The sequence below is a fragment of the Macaca fascicularis genome, chromosome 4 (genome assembly GCF_037993035.2).
Source record: "Macaca fascicularis isolate 582-1 chromosome 4, T2T-MFA8v1.1".
NCBI lineage: Eukaryota > Metazoa > Chordata > Mammalia > Primates > Cercopithecidae > Macaca > Macaca fascicularis.
The window spans coordinates 35,503,342-35,521,491 of NC_088378.1; positions in this window are offsets into that span (position 1 = coordinate 35,503,342).

The window sequence follows — 18,150 nt, forward strand, 5'->3', positions numbered from 1 at the left end:
AAAGTCATTCTCTGTCCATCTTTGTTCTATTGCTGGCGAGGAGCTGCGATCCTTCGGAGGAGGAGAGGCACTCTGGTGTTTAGAATTTTCAGCTTTTTTACTCTGGTTTCTCCCCATCTTTGTGGTTTTATCTACCTTTAGTTTTTGATGCTGGTGACCTACAGATGGCATTTTGGTGTAGATGTCCTTTTTGTTGATGTTGATACTATTCCTTTCTGTTTATTAGTTTTCCTTCTAACAGTCAGGCCCCTCTGCTGCAGGTCTGCTGGCATTTGCTGGAGGTCCACTCCAGACCCTGTTTGCCTGGGTATTGCCAGCAGAGGCTGCAGAACAGCAAATATTGCTGTCTGCTCCTTCCTCTGGAAGCTTCATCCCAGAGGGGCACCCGCCTGTATGAGGTGTCAGCTGTCCCCTACTAGAAGGTGTCTACTAGAGGGTCAGGGACCCACTTGAGGAGGCAGTCTGCCCGTTCTCAGACCTCAAACACCATGCTGGGAGAACCACTGCTCTCTTCAAAGCTGTCAGACAGGGACATTTAAGTCTGCAGAAGTTTCTGCTGCCTTTTGTTCAGAGACAGAAGGCCTTGCTGAGCTGTGGTGGGCTCCCCCCAGTTCGAGCTTCCCTGGCTGCTTTGTTTACCTGCTCAAGCCTCATCAATGGGGGATGCCCTACCCCCTGCCAGGCTGCTGCCTTGCAGGTCAATCTCAGATTGCTGCGCTAGCAGTGAGCAAGTCTCCGTGGGCATGGGGCCTGCCGAGTCAGTCATGGGATATAATCTCCTGGTGTGCCGTTTGCTAAGACCATTGGAAACGCACAGTATTTGAGCAGGTGTGTCCCATTTTTCCCAGTTACAACCTGTCATGGCTTCCCTTGGCTAGAAAGGGAAATCCCCCAACCCCTTGCACTTCCCGGGTGAGGCAAGGCCCCCCCCTGCTTCAGCTCACCCTCTGTGGGCTGCACCCACTGTCCAACCAGTCCCAATAAGATGAACCAGGCATCTCAGTTGGAAATGCAGAAATCACCTGTCTTCTGTGTTGATCATGCTGGGAACTGCAGACCGGAAGTGTTCCTATTCAGGGACATGGATGAAGCTGGAAATCATCATTCTGAGAAAACTATCGCAAGGACAGAAAACCAAACACTGCATGTTCTCACTCATAGGTAGGAACTGAACAATGAGAATACTTGGACACAGGGTGGGGAACATCACACACCGGGGCCTGTCGTGGTGTAGGGGGACAGGGGGAGGGATAGCATTACGAGAAATACCTAATGTAAATGACAAGTTAAGGGGTGCAGCACACCAATACGGCACATGTATACCTATGTAACAAACCTGCACGTTGTGCACATGTACCCTAAAACTTAAAGTATTTTTTTTTAAAAAGTAGCATTCCAAATGCAACTCAGGTTCTACCCTTAGAGGCTCTCACATAAGATTTTGATTCATAGCTGAGTTATGTATAGAGAAAGGCAGGGTTTGGGGTGTCCCCTTTTGCTAATGGAGGTCACGGCTGAGGTGGCACATTTGTGCTGGCAGCCATGGCAGAGGCTTTCTGATTCAACAGCTCTTGGAAACTCAGTCTGATTCTGCAATAACCCCAACAATTGAAAAATGAGCTGCCCATATCCCTTAAACAGTCCCTGTCTTACACTAGTGGAGTGGATGATTCTGTTGCCTGACACAGAAAACCCTGTCTAATAGTGAATTAGAGTGGGTCACAGAGCTGAAACCAACAATAACAGGAAAAGAATATGCCCCCTTTTGAACTGCACATTTAAGAATGCTTAGAGCACTTACTCTGCATCAGACACCGCGTGCACTGCTCAGAGTACAGCCCCCAAGGAACTACCTGTGTGAATTTCTAAACATGGGTGTGGGCAGTGGGATGGGCCTGGGGGTTAGGAGTGGTTCACAGATAAAAATAACCAAATATTAAACGTGATTGTAAGCACAACATATAAAGCTTACCACTCTTGGAAGCCTGCCACCTTTTGAAATCAGACAAATCGGGAAAAAGGAAGAAGGAAAGAGAGGAAAGCAGGAAGGGAAATAAGAAAAGAAAAGGGAAAAAAAGAAACAGGAAAGAACACTTTATAAATACTTGATCTGCATGATGCACAAACATTGTCTTATTTGAAATGCCAGCATGATATACCAAATAGGTCAGGAATATTGGTTCCATTTTAGAGGTGAGAAAATCAAGCCTCAGTCTGGGATTTAAACCCAAGTCCGTCTATCCCCAGAACCCACACTATTTTTAATGTAGTCTAGTGTGATGGGGGTGGTGAGGGACTTAGTAAAACTTCGAATTATCTTTGCAAAGTTGCTAGTTGGATACCTATCAAAAGACTTGACTGTAGAATGGGATTGAGAATTGTGAGCATCTTTTCCCTTGAACTTTAACCAGAGCTTAGTGACTTTTTTCCTCTACATAAATTCAAACCTTTACACTTTGGATGTTTAAACTGGGCAAATTTCAAATGAGGACATGCATGTTTCCGGTCATTTCTTCCCGTTCCTGAAAATTTTGTTGATTTGTCCTGATGATGTCTATAAATAACTCTGTGGGATGGAGAACTGTAAAGCTAGGAAGAACAAGCCTGCCGGAATGAACTGTGCATTGACAACACAAAATTTCCTTATAGATTTAAAGTAAGCAAACATGTAAATGAATAACCTTTTAAAGGACAAGCTAAATCACCAATAGAGCTTACTTAATTTATTTTGACAACTGCTTCTAATTACTTAATATAACACATTATATGGGTAATAAAAACAGTTAATAATGTAAAACCTCATTGCTGTTTCAGGTTGAGTGAGAGATGTGTGCATATATTCTCCAGGCATTTGTGGAGTGGATCATGTTGTGAGCGCTCTCTCTCCCTCTGTGTGTGTGTGTGTGTGTGTGTGTGTGTGTGTGTGTGTGTGTGTGTGTGTGTATGTGTGTCTGTTGGGACAATTTCTTCAGATAAATTTTTGGATTCTCAGATGTGAAGAGATTGAATTCCATATGGAATGTGAAAATATAATTAGTAAATATTGCCAATTCTCAGCTCTGAAAAAAAAATGGCTAAACTTTATTTTAGCTATACTATATACTATAGCTAATTTACATGCCTGGCCTTTATGGGGCATCCTGTTATATGTTAATCTAGCGCCCTCTTGTGTAATAGGTTTTAATAACAAAGTTTGAGAGTATTTATATATCATGTTTTGATTTCTAATTTCTAAAGGAATATACTCATTGGATAGTGTTATTATTTTATTTTCTTTGTGTTTTTTATTTCCAAAGTGTACATAATAAAAAATATAGAAATGAACAAGACTGAATTTTCAAGTCTTATGTCATGCCCATGACTGTCAGTAAACAAAAACCACTTTTCTGAATCAGGACATTTCTTAAGAAAGTCAAATTTACTCCCAGGAGGCAAAGGAAAAATAACATTGTAAAACAGTACAGTTCATTTGGATCAATTCTTAGAATTTTAGAGCAAGAAGAAAATGCAGCCATCCAGTGAGGGCTAGGAAGTGGCTGGCACTTGCTTTTCGTCTGTGTCATGCTGCTGTCACTGCCCGGGCTGGCACAAAGCTAAAGGGCATTGCTAGTGTTTTATACAGAAAACAGTTTTCTGATCATTTTTCTTTTTTCAGGAACTCTCACGTGAAAATCAACATGTAAACAGGGAAAGACAGTGCTCTTCTGAATCCAAGACAGGAAAGGCAAAGCCCGGTCTCCTGTCCCTGGGAGGCAACTGAGGGTTGTGTAGTTTGTGAATCCTTAGGCTTCTTAGGGTCATGGTTTGACAGCACAATTATAGACTTTGCTCTTTTGTGCTGTTATGAATTGAATTGTATCTTACAAAGCTTGTATGTTGAATTCCTAACCCCTCTAGTACCTCAGAATGTGACCTTATTTAGAGACAGGGCCTTAACAAAGGAAGTCAAGTTAAAATGAAGTCAGTAGGATGGGCTGTAATACGACTAGCGTCCTTACAAAAAAAAAAAAAAAAAAGGAGGAAATCGGTGTAGATAAAGGCGGAAGTTTGGGTGATGTCTCTACAAGCCAAGAAACACCACATATTGCCAGCAAACCAACAGAAGCTAGGAAAGAGGCATGCAACAGACTCTCTCTTACAGCCCTCAGAAGGAACTCACCCTGCTGACATCTTGGTCTTGAACTTCTAGCCTCCAGAACTGTGAGAGAATAAATTTCTGTTGTTTTAAGCCATCCAGTTTGTGGAACTTTACTATGGCAGCCCTAGAAAATGAATGTACGTTCGCACTCAGTGGCATGGTGGGTTGTTCCTGCTGGCTGAAGTAGTACAGTCAGCACAGATTGTAGGTTTAGGCTGCACAATCAAAAATCCCCAGAGATAGGATAACTTTGTAGTATAATGTAATAAATAATCTATTGTAAAAAATAATTATCTCAATGAAAAAAAGTGCTTTCTAATTGCCCAGAAGTCTTCTAAATGTTTATTTTTATGCAGAATTATTTTTATTTATTTATTTTTATTTTTTGAGATGGAGTTTCACTCTGTCACTCAGGCTGGAGTGCAGTGGCATGATCTCAACTCACTGCACACTCTGCCTGCTGGCTTCAAAGGATTCTCTTGACTCAGCCTCCTGAGCAGCTGAGACTATAGGTGTGTGCTGCCACACACGGCTAATTTTGGCATTTTTTGTAGAGTTGGGTTTTTACAATGTTGGCCAGGCTGGTCTTGAACTCCTGACCTCAAGTGACCTGCCTGCCTCTGCCTCCCAAAGTGCTGGGATTATAGGCATGAGCCACCGCGCCTAGCCCATTCTTTGTTTTCTATTTGGTTTATTTTTATATAATTTTTAGAGCTTCCATACACGTGGCCAGTTTCATGCCTCATTATTTTAAAGTAACTGCTGGCCATCAAGAGATTTCACTATATCAGTTGCATCACTTAAAGATAAGAGCATTTTCATATTTAGCCAAAATAACATTTTCTCACTTTAAAAACATTATTTTTAAAATAGTCATCTTATCTAATAGCCAGTCCACATCTAAATTTCCCTAAAAGTCCCCCAAATCACACATACTTGGCTTGTCCAAAACTGGATCCAATTTGAGACCACACATTGCGTCTAACTGCCATTTCTTGCCCCTTTTAATCAGGCCAGTCACATTTTAATGGCACTGTCTTGCTGAAGAGAATAACTCATAATGAAGAAAATATATCAAATTCTGGATGTCTCTGATTGTTTCTTTGTGGTATCATGTAGCTTGGTTCTGTAAATTGGAATTTAGGTATAAAGGCTCTATTCGATTTGGGCTAGACTACATCACAGATGATGTGTTTTACTTCGTATTGCATCTCATCAGTAGGCCCACAGTATCTGGTTGTCCACCAGTGGGATGCTGAGAGAGACCACAGAGAGTGGGGATAACTTTGATCCCTCTGTTGCAAGAACAAACTAATCTCTGTAATCTCTGTGGGGTTATCATGGCCTCATACAGGTGCCTAGTTCCCTACCCATCATTCATCTGATAGTGTCAACACCAGTTCTTGGCCTGACTGGTTAATTTAATTAAGTGTTACAAAATGATTATTTCCTAATTCCGTCACTTCATATGTGTTGATTGGGAACATTCCTTATTAACTGGAGCTTTCTGGTTACCCTGTGATACAGTCCCTGCTTAAAAGAAAGATGAATTGTTTATTCTTTCCCATTATTCACAAATTTTGAGAATAAAGAATTGGTTTAATAATTGTTTTAATTAGTGATATGTGATATCCTTTTTTTCCTTACTTTCTCTTTATTGGTGTCATTATAAACTCTGATTTTTAATACATTTAATGCATTTCAAAAAACTACAATCATAGGGCAGGGGTGGTTGTTCAAATGGTCACAAATGTAATCAGTAGAAGACACTTTAAATCGCCTTCTGAGTCCTTTTGATAGGACTCCATTAATCTTTATGAGTTTCCTTGCTTGCTTTTGGGCACAAGATCTAAATCCCTTCAGTGGGAAATCATATGAATACTTTGGTTTGAATGATGATGCACTCACCAAAATTCTTATGTTGAAACTGAACTGCCAGTGTAGTAGTACTAAGAGGTGGGGTCTTTAGGAGGTTATTAAGTCATGAGGGCAGAGCCTTCATGGAGGGGGTTATAAATGGACCTTATAAATGGACTCGAGGGAGTGGGTTTGCTCTCTTCCACTCTTCTGCCATGTGAGGATGAAGCGCTCCTCCTCTGTGGCCCTTCCATCCCTTCTACCACATAAATACAGAGTGTTCCTCCTCTCTGGAGGTCACAGCAACAAAGTGCCATCTTGGAAGCAGAGAGCAGCCCTCACCAGACAATTGAACCTGCTGGCACATTAATCTCGAATTTCCCAGCTTCCAGAACTGTGAGAAAATGGAACTGTGTACTTTATAAACCACCTGGTCTCAGACATTTTGTTATAGCAGCACAAACAGACTAAGACAGTCAAACTCACCTTTCTAAGAGTGCTAATTGCTAATGCCGTGACATTGTATCTTGGATATACCATGGACAGAGTTGGAAGTTGGAAGATAACACTTTTTTAAGAACATGAATTCATATTGATATTTTCAGCTTTAGCATTGCAGTGTTTTTACTTAATTTCTTTAATTTTGTAAATGTAACTCTTTCCTTTTGTATTTTTTCCTATAATGTAAAGAAAATACTTTTAAGAAACAATACCAATATTACCATTGAAAAAAGTTTTAAAAATTTGTGTATTTTGTCCTTAGAATGCATCTCAAGGACTGCTGGTAAGATGGCCGAATAGAAACAGCTCTCATCTGCAGCCTCCAGTGAGATCCATGTGGAAGGCAGGTGATTTCTGCATTTCCAACTGAGGTACCTGGTTCATCTCATTGGGACTGGTTGGACAGAGGATGCAGCTCACGGAGGGCGAGCCAAAGCAGGGTGAGGTGTTGCCTCACCCAGGAAGCACAAGGGGTCAAGGAATTCTCTCCCCTGGCCAACGGAAGCCATGAGGGACTGTGTCATGCCATGAGGAATGGTGCATTCTGGCCCAGATACTGCACTTTTTCCACAGTCTTCACAAGCCGCACACCAGGAGATTCCCTCTGGTGCCTAGGCCACCAGGGCCCTGGGTTTCAAGCACAAAACCAGGCGGCCATTTGGACAGACAGCAAGCTAGCAGCAGGAGTTTTTTTTTTTTTTTTCTTCCATACCCAAGTGGCGCCTGGAACATCAGCAAGACAGGACCGTTCTGTCTTGGTTTGGCAGGCCCCAGCCCCACGGAGCCCAGCAAGCTAAGATCCACTGGCTTGAAATTCCCGCTGCCAGCACAGCAGTCTGAGGTCGACCTGGGATGCTCAAGGTTGATGGGGGGAAGGGGCATCCACCATTGTTGAGGCTTGAATAGGGTGTTTTACCCTCGCAGTGTAAACAAAACCGCCAGGAAGTTCGAACTGAGTGGAGCCCGCTGCAGCTCAGCAAGGCCACTCTGACCAGACTGCCTCTCTAGATTCCTCCTCTCTGTGCAGGTTATCTCTGAAAAAAAGGCAGCGGCTCCAGTCAGGGACTTTTAAATAAAACCCCATCTCCCTGGGACAGAGCACCTGGGGGAAGGGGCGGCTGACGGTGCAGCCTCAGCAGACTTAAACATCCCTGCCTGATGGCTCTAAAGAGAGCAGTGGATCTCCCAGCACCGTGTTTGAGCTCTGCTAAGGGTCAGACTGCCTCCTGGAGTCAGTCCCTGATCCCTGTGTTTCCCGACTGGCAGACACCTCCCAAAAGGGGCCAACAGACACCTCATAGAGGAGAGCTCTGGCTGGCATCTGGCAGGTGCCCCTTTGGAACAAAGCTTCTAGAGGAAGGAACAGGCAGCAATCTTTGCTGTTCTGCAGCCTCTGATAGTGATACCCAGGCAAACAGGGTCTGAGGTGGACCTCCAGCAAACACCAGTAGACCTGCAGCAGGGGGACCAGACTGTTAGATGAAAAACTAATAAACAGACAGGAATAGTATCAACATCAACAAAAAGGACGTCCACTCAGAGACCCCCTCCAAAGGTGACCGACTTCAAAGACCAAAGGTAGATAAATTTACGAAGATGGGGAGAAACCAGCACAAAAAGACTGAAAATTCCAAAAACAGGAATGCCTCTTCTCTTCCAAAGGATCACAACTTCTCGCCAGCAAGGAAACAAAACTGGATGGAGAATGAGTTTGATGAATTGACAGAGGTAGGCTTCAGACGGTGGGTAATAACAAACTCCTCCGAGCTAAAGGAGGATGTTTTAACCCAATGCAAGAAAGCTAAGAACCTTGAAAAAAGGTTAGATGAATTCCTAACTAGAATAACTAGTTTAGAGAACATAAGTGACCTGATGGAGCTGAAAAACACAGCAAGAGAACTTCGTGAAGCATACACAAATATCAATAGCCAAATCAATCAAGCAGAAGAAAGGATATCAGATATTGAATATCAACTTAATGAAATAAAGCAAGAAGATAAGATTATAAAAAAAAGAATGGAAAGGAATGAACAAAGCCTCCAATATGGGACTGTGTGAAAAGACACAATCTATATCTGATTGGTATACCTGAAAGAGAAGGGGAGAATGGAATCAAGTTGGAAAACACCCTTCAGGATATTATCCAGGAGAACGTCCACAACCTAGCAAGACAGGCCAGCATTCAAATTCAGGAAATACAGAGAACACCACAAAGATACTCCTTAAGAAGAGCAACTCCAGGAAACATAATCATCAGACTCACCAAGGTTGAAATGAAGGAAAAAGTGTTAAGGGCAGTCAGAGAGAAAGGTTGGTTTACCCACAGAGGGAAGCCCATCAGACTAACAGCAGATCTCTCTGCAGAAACCCTACAAACCAGAAGAGAGTGGGGGCCAATATTCAACGTTCTTAAAGAATTTTCAACTTAGAATTTCATATCCAGCCAAACTAAGTTTTGTAAGTGAGGGAGAAATAAAATCCTTTACTGACAAGCAAATTCTGACAGATTTTGTCACCAACAGGCCTGCCTTACAAGAGCTCCTGAAGGAAGCACTGAACATGGAAAGGGACAACCGGTACCAGCCACTGCAAAAACATACCAAATTGTAAAGACCATCGATATTATGAGGAAACTGTATCAACTAATGGGCAAAATAACCAGCTAGCACCATAGTGACAGGATCAAATTCACACATAACAATATTAACCTTAAATGTAAATGGACTAAGTGCCCCCAATTAAAAGACACAGATGGGCAAGTTGGATAGAGTCAAGACCCATTGGTGTGCTATATTCAGGAGACCCATCTCACATGCAAAGACACACATAGGCTCAAAATAAAGGGATGGAGGAATATCTACCAAGCAAGTGGAAAAAAAAAAAAAAAAAAAACAGGGGTTGCAATCCTAGTCTCTGATAAAACAGACTTTAAACCAACAAGGATCGAAAGAGACAAAGAAGGGCATTACATAATGGTAAAGGGATCAATTCAACAAGAAGAGCTAACTATCCTAAATATACATGCATCCAATACAGGAGCACCCAGATTCATAAAGCAAGTCCTTAGAGACCTACAAAGAGACTTAGACTCCTACACAATAATAGTGGGACACCCCGCTGTCAATATTAGACAGATCAATGAGACAGAAAATTAACAAGGATATTCAGGACTTGAACTCAGCTCCAGACCAAGCGGACCTAATAGACATTTACAGAACTCTCCACCCCAAATCAACAGGATATACATTCTTCTCAGCACCTCATCACACTTATTCTAAAATTGACCATATAATTGGAAGTAGAATACTCCTCAGCAAATACAAAAGAATGGAAATCACAACAAAGTCTCTCAGACCATGGTGCAATCAAATTAAAACTCAGGATTCAGAAACTCAATCAAAACTGTACAACTACATGGAAACTGAACAACCTGCTCCTGAATGACTACAGGGCAAATAAACAAAATGAAGGCAAAAATAAAGATGTTCTTTGAAACCAATGAAAACAGAGACACAACGTACCAGAATCTCTGGGACACAACTAAAACAGTGTTTACAGGGAAATTTATAACACTAAATGCTGACAAGAGAAAGCAGGAAAGATCTAAAATCGACACTCTAACATCACAATTAAAAGAGCTAGAGAAGCAAGAGCAAATGAATTCAAAAGCTAGCAGAAGACAAGAAATAACTAAGATCAGAGCAGAACTGAAGGAGACAGATACACAAAAAAACCTTCAAAAAATCAATGAATCCAGGAGCCAGTTTTTTGAAAAGATTAACAAAATAGACCACTAGTCAGACTAATAAAGAAGAAAAGAGTGAAGGAGCAAATAGATGCAAGAAAAAACAGTAAAGGGTATATTAGCACTGATCCCACAGAAATATAAACAACCTTCAGAGAACACTATAAACACCTCTACACAAATAAACTAGAAATCCTAGAGGGCATGGATAAATTCCTGGACACACACACCCTCCCAAGACTAAATCAGGAAGATATTGAATCCCTGAATAGACCAATAACAAGTTCTGAAATTGAGGCCGTAATTAATAGCCTACCAACCAAAAAAGTCCAGAACAAGACAGATTCACAGCTGAATTCTACCAGAGGTAAAAAGAGGAGCTGGTACCATTCCTTCTGAAACTATTCCAAACAATGGAAAAAGAGGGAATCTTCCCCAACTCATTTTATGAGGCCAGCATCATCCTGATACCAAAACCTGGTAGAGTCACAACAACAAAAAAAGTTCAGACCAATATCCCTGATGAACATCAATGTGAAAATCCTCAATAAAATACCAGAAAACTGAATCCAGCAGTACATCAAAAAGCTTATCCACCACCATCAAGTCGGCTTCATCCCTGGGATACAAGGCTGGTTCAATATACACAAATCAATAAAGGTAATCCATCACATAAACAGAACCAATAACAAAAACCACATGATTATCTCAATAGATGAAGAAAAGGCCTTCAACAAAATTCAACAGCCCTTTATGCTAAAAACTCTCAATAAATTAGCTATTGATGGAACATATCTCAAAATAATAAGAGCCATTTATGACAAACCCACAGCCAATATCATACTGAATGGACAACAGCTGGAAGCATTCCCTTTGAAAAGTGGCACAAGACAAGGTTTCTGTCTCTCACCACTCCGATTCAACATAGTATTGGAAGTTCTGGCCAGGGCAGTCAGGCAAGAGAAAGAAATAAAGCGTATTCAAATAGGAAAAGAGGAAGTCAAATTGTCTCTGTTTGTAGATGACATTATTGTATATTTAGAAAATCTCAGTGTCTCAGCCCCAAATTTTCTTAAACTGATAAGCAACTTCAGCAAAGTTTCAGGATACAAAATCAATGTGCAAAAATCACAAGCATTCCTATACACAAGTAACAGACAAACAGAGAGCCAAATCATGAGTGAACTCCCATTCACAATTGCTATAAAGAGAATAAAATACTTAGGAATACAACTTACAAGGGATGTGAAGCACCTCTCAAGGAGAACTACAAACAACTGCTCATGGAAATAAGAGAGGACACAAATAAATGGAAAAACATTCCATGCTCATGGATAGGAAGAATCAATATCGTGAAAATGGCCATAATGGCTAAAGAAATTTATTGGTTCAATACTATTCCTACCAAGTTACCATTGACTTTCTTCACAGAATTGGAAAAAACTACATTAAATTTCATATGGAACCAAAAAAGAGCCCGTGTAGCCAAGACAATCCTAAGCAAAAAGAGCAAAGCTGGAGGCATCATGCTACCTGACTTCAAACTATATTACAAGTCTACAGTAACCCAAACAGCATGGTACTGGTACCAAAACAGATATATAGACCAATGGAACAGAACAGAGGCCTCAGAAATAACGCCACACATCTACGACCATCTGATCTTTGACAAACCGGACAAAAACAAGACATGGGAAAAGGATTCCCTATTTAATAAATGGTGGGAAAACTGGCCAGCCATATGTAGAAAACTGAAACTGGACCCCTTTCTTACACCTTATACAAAAATTAAGTCAAGATGGATTAGAGACTTAAACCTAAGACCTAAAATCATAAAAATCCTAGAAGGAAATCTAGGCAATACCATTCAGGACATAGGCATGAGCAAAGACTTCATGACTAAAACACCAAAAGCAATGGCAACAAAAGCCAAAATTGACAAATGGGATCTAATTAAACTAAAAAACTTCTGCACAGCAAAAGAAACTATCATCAGAGTAAACAGGCAACATACAGAATGGGAGGAAATTTTTGCAATCTATCCATATGACAAAGTGCTAATATCCAGAATCTACAAAGAACTTAAACAAATCTACAAGAAAAAAACAAACAACTGCATCGAAAAGTGGGCAAAGGATATGAACAGATACTTCTCAAAAGAAGACACTTATGCAGCCAGCAAACATGTGGAAAAAAGCTCATCATCACTGGTCATTAGAGAAATGCAAATCAAAACCACAGTGAGATACCCTTTTATGCCAGTTAGAATGGCGACCATTAAAAAGTCAGGAAACAACAGATGCTGGAGAGGATGTGGAGAAATAGGAACACTTTTGCATTGTTGGTGGGAGTGTAAATTAGTTCAAGCATTGTGGAAGACAGTGTGGTGATTCCTCAAGCATCTAGAACCAGAAATACCATTTGACCCAGCAATCCCATTACTGGGTTAGGTGTATACCCAAAGGATTATAAATCGTTCTACTGTAAGACACATGCACACGTATGTTTACTGCAGCACAATTCACAATAGGAAAGACTTGGAACCAACCCAAATGCCCATCAATGATAGACTGGATAAAGAAAATATGGCACATATACACCACGGAATACTATGCAACCATAAAAAAGGATGAGTTCATGTCCTTTGCAGGGACATGGATGAAGCTGAAAATCATCCTTCTCAGCAAACTAACACAAGAACAGAAAAAAACAAACACTGCATGTTCTCACTCATAAGTGGGAGTTGAACAATGGGAACACATGGACCCAGGGAGGGAACATCACACACTAGGGCCTGTTGGGGAGTAGGGGGCTAGGGGAGGGATAGCATTAGGAGAAATACCTAATGTAGATGATGGGTTGATGGGAGCAGCAAACCGCCATGGCACGTGTATACCTATGTAACAAATCTGTACGTTCTGCACATGTACCCCAGTACTTAAAGTATAATAATAAAAAAAAAAGAGAGACAATTATTAACTTCAAGGATAACAAAAATTTGTGTAGAGAAGGAAAAGTAGTCATGACATTTACTATATTTTTTAACTGATCTAAAGTATTTCCATGGCTTAATGATATAGGGTGACTATGAATCTAACCAAAATTATATCATAATTCTATAGGGGTGAAGGAGTGTAGGAAGGTGTGTGGCAGATGCGCCTGACAGCAATAACTCAAGCATACTCTGAGGATGACCCTGTGTGCGTTTCACAGTCTGAGCTAAGGAATCCGGGAGTGGTGAACCCGGAGATTCACTCCTTATCTATGAAGGGCATCTGAACCCCTGGTTTGTTACTTTGAACACAGATGGTACAAGGAATCTAGGCCTTTATTTTGGTTTGAACGAAGGTTGCTAGGTGGAGGTTGCTAAGTGAAAATGCTATGTAAACTGCATGCTTTTTACAAACAGTAGTGATTCTCCTGTCCAGCTGCCACTCCTGAACTGCCGTGTATTTAAGCCCTCAATAAACCTTATGTCTCGTTGGAAAAAAAGAAAAAAAAAAAAAAAAAAAAAAAAGGAATGCGTCCCATTAAGAAAGTACAGTCAAGTTACTTAGTTTTAAACTTACTTAAAATATATCTTTCCTCTGTGGAGCTTCCCTAATAATTTTATATACAAAGAGGTTTATTTGTTTTGTTTGGCTTTCAATTTTCGCAGGTGAGATTTTAATGACATTATATTATTTAGTAGATAATGACTCAGAAATTAAATCCAAATAGAAAGCCCTCCTTTCTCTCCTTACTCGTCCACCTCATTTCTTCTCATCATAGGTAATCATTTTTAATTGTGTCTTCTTTATCCTTCTAAAGATTTTTGTAAGTGCGTTTTTGCCTTATTTCCCTCCTTTCCTACACAAAAGGTAGCATATTATTTATTGCTATACTCCCTTGTTTTTGTACATGACAAGATAGCTTGGCGATCTCTCCACAATAGTGTGTCTCTACCTTCTTTTATGATTGCATGCAGTACTCCGCTGAGTTTCCTAATTGAACACTTTTTGAACACTGTCACTCTGGTTCAGGACTATGTAGCCTCAGGAGTGTAGATGGAGCCAAATATATATATATATATATTATTTTCATGTCTCCTCTACCCCACCCACCCCTTGCAACAATGGCATATGAGTATTTCCTGGATTCCTTCAATCAGACTGCCCTGGAAATGAGCTCTCGGGGAAGGAGGCTTTGCATATGCCAATTTTGATGGTGTGGGTGGCAGCAGGGTTGTTAGGCTTTTGAGTGGTCCTCAGCTTGGTTTCTGGTGGAGAAGTGGCATGGGTGATTTTAGCAGTTGCAGATATGGTAGAGTCCACTTCCCGGCAGCAGGACAAACAGCAGCACTTGGTGCTGAAGCCATGGTGAAGGTCTCCTTGTCAGACCCCCTATGCAGTGATGTTGGAACCTTGTTCCCAGAAACTTAGCCTTGAGCCTGGTGTTCCAGACCACACAACATATCTCTTAGCTGCCTGGGATCCTTTTAATAAATCCCTTTTCTCCTTAATTGACTAGAATATGCTTTTCTTGCTTATATCTAAGAACTCTGACCTAAATACTCTATGAGAAAATAATGATTAACAACACTAAATATAGAAAGTGAGAAAAGGAATGTTCTGCTGTCCTTCATTTGTAATAACTTTGATCTGCTCTCTCTCAGTCTGTCTGTGACTTTTCTTTTCTCATTATTCTGCTTTAAAAAATGCCTAAGTTTTGAATTCCCTATGTTGCTTCTTTCTTGTGTACCAGGATGGTAACTGGAGATATTAAGCTGAAATTTAGCCCTCTACCTGTCAGCATTTCTCAGTACCCATTATTCTTGCTTTGTTCTGGCAACAAACATGGCTTAGTGAATGGACTGCTCTCAAGAGAAAAGAGAAGAGAGTCAAATTCAGGATATGTTAATCTTCAAAACATGGTCTTTTATTCCAAAAGCCAGATGTTTGAGGATGCCAAGAAGTTTGTTTGGTTAATTTCTTTTCTCTTCTTTTCTTTTTGAGACAGGTTCTCACTCTGTTGTCCAGGCTAGAGTGCAGTGGCACGATCACAGCTCACTACAGCCTTAATCTCCCATGTTCAGATGATCCTCTTGCCCCAGCCTCCCAAGTAGCTGGGACTACAGGTGCGTGCTGCCACGCCTGGCTAGTTTCTTGTGTTTTTTGTAGAGATGGGGTTTCACCATGTTGCTCAGGTTGGTCTTGGACTTCTGAGTTCAAGCAATGCACCTGCCTCGGCCTCCCAAAGAGCTGGGATTAGGGGCATGAGACACCACGCCTGGCCTGGTTGGCTAATTTCATAATTGGTTTTTGGAAGTCCAAAATCTTATCTTCAATTATCACCAGCAAAACTTGGAGATCTCACAGATTAATTTATACCCAAACCATAGAGCTTAGACATATGAAGGATGTGATAAGAAAGGGTTTGGGTTTTCCTCTTACTCCTAAAGGAGATGCAGCTGAGTGGGCAGGTGGACCTGGAGAATCCCTAAGTTGATACGGGAAAATAGGAGAAAGCTTTGCATGTCTGGCCGCCCAGGAGCAGAGGGACACAGCAGAAGCAGTCAACAAGAGAGTAAAGGAACAATTAACATCAGCAACAGGTGTCAGCAAAGAAGACAAATGATAGGCCCTTGCCTGCCCTTGGTACCAGGATCCTCGTGATGAATGACTTGGCCCACTTCCTGGATTATGGGAGCTATGTGAGAATGTTGTTGCTTCATGTTATTATCACTATTGTTATGAATAGGCAGGAGCACTCCTCAGCCACTGCTGGAACCGAGCACTTGACAATTACAGTAGGCTACTAGAAGGAGCAACCACTGACTCCTTAGAGAGCATCAGTGCACAGCTGGGCCCCCCACACACTCAGACCTGGGAGGCTCAGAGTTCAGAATGAAGTAGAATGTAGGATTCTGAGAAGCCAGGAGCCCTACATCCCGCTGGTGACTCCACCAGTGTCCAATGTTGAAGGAGCTGAAGTTAGCCTGGAGAGATTCAGAAAAGGGGGAAAGGAAGAGGGTGATCCTAGGAGGCTTGAGATACAGAGAGAAAACTTGGATATTCAGGCATCACTGAACCCCTAGATGCAGATCTGGGTAAAGTCTGATGTGGCCTGGACAAGGCTACTAACCAGGGTCTTAATTGTTCCTTCTCTTTTGCTCTTCTTTAGCCCACAGGTGATCTCGGATGCTTTCCATGGCTCCTTCCTCTTCCACTAATCCTCCCTTGGAGCTGGGATGACTCCAAGTACAGGATTCTTTGATTGGCTCAATGAGTCTCATTTTTTTGGCTTTTGTCTTTTAATTCCTACTTATTAATCTATAGGAATTCAACTGGTTTTTATTATTAACATATACATGTTTATAAATTAAAATGTGTGGGGATTCGTACTCCTTCCAATAACAGACTGGAAGCTCTTATGAGACAGGGAATTCACCTTCTACAGGAGGCATTGTATTTTAAGCTATGCAAACAGGAGAATTTTAAAATGTTAACTGACATCTATGCTTCTCAGTTCTGATGGGGGGAATGGCTGAGTGTCTGTCCTCAGCGTCATAGGTGAAAATACCAAACAGCACTAGATGTTCCAAACTTGTTTGTTTTTCTTTCCCAAGAGCACTGCCTTGCACCTCCCTAACAAGTTTCACCTGGTGGCTCACCAAACCATAACCTTATTCAATAAATTTGCCAGGAAAATGATGTCACAGAAGCTGAACTTAATAACCTTTAGAACAAACCAGGATTTCTGGCTTCACTGGTTGACTCAAAGTATCTGGAGTACTTGTTCATGTTTTCTTGACTTTATTCTACATTTAATTTTATTTAAAACTTTGTATTGACTGGCTAATTAATGAGGTTTAATGAGATAATATATGTAAAATATCTCATACTTTACACAGCTTTGACACCAGGCAAGCTCTCTCAATGTGTGCTCTTCTTATTACCTGACCTTTGGAGAAGTTCTCCTATTTTACATCCTCTGATGTAATCATGTACCACATTATATGAGAAAGTAATGTCAAAGTTGTTGAACATGCGTGCCATGTTTAACATTTTTAAGGTATCCTCCCTCTCTTATTTTCCCTGCATTTTCTACTTTCTAAAATGGTCTCGAATATTAACACAGTAAAAACTACATGAAAAGAAACTGCGTTCTCTGTGCATTTCATGGCCTCTTTACCCAGAAAAGGCTGGCCTAGTTTCTTATTTCCACAGGGACATTTTGCACAGCCCGCATTCAGCTTGACTGTTAGCAGCCGTGGCATGTGATTTTTTTTTTTCAGCCAAATCTAGACATCCACACAACCCTGAAACTTGGTGAGAAAGCTGACACGCCTCTTGGGAAATGGATTTGTAAGAAATTTACCATTCATTTGGGCAGACTGACTATGCTGAGATAGATCTCTGAGGATACGACAATGAGATTCATGTCTAGAAAATGCGTGGGGGAGAGTTTCCTGTCTTAAACTTGCTTATTCTCAAGAAGAGAAGGTAGTGTTACCTTTTGCTACCAGGGAGCTTTACATGAGGATGAGCAATGACAATGTCAGTCCGGTTCAGTGGTTCTCAAATTTTCATCTGCATCAAAGTCACTTGGGAAGTTTGAGAAACGACAGAATCAGGGCCCCTTCCCTCTCTCCTCCTCCCCCAACACGAATATGCCTTAAAACTACTGCACCGACTCATTGGCAGGTGGTCTACGGACCAAAATCTAAGACACACTGGTAGGGTTCCTTCACAGCCTTTCATTTAATGATAATTTACTTTCATTTAATGAGAATGTCCTGGGTGCAAATGATTGAATTGGCCATTATGAACAAAAACTAATGCATACAGTGTATTAGAAAGAGAATACAATACACTGATGGTATAACACCATCTGGCATTTGCATGGAGTTTCTCAGTTTTCAAAGCAT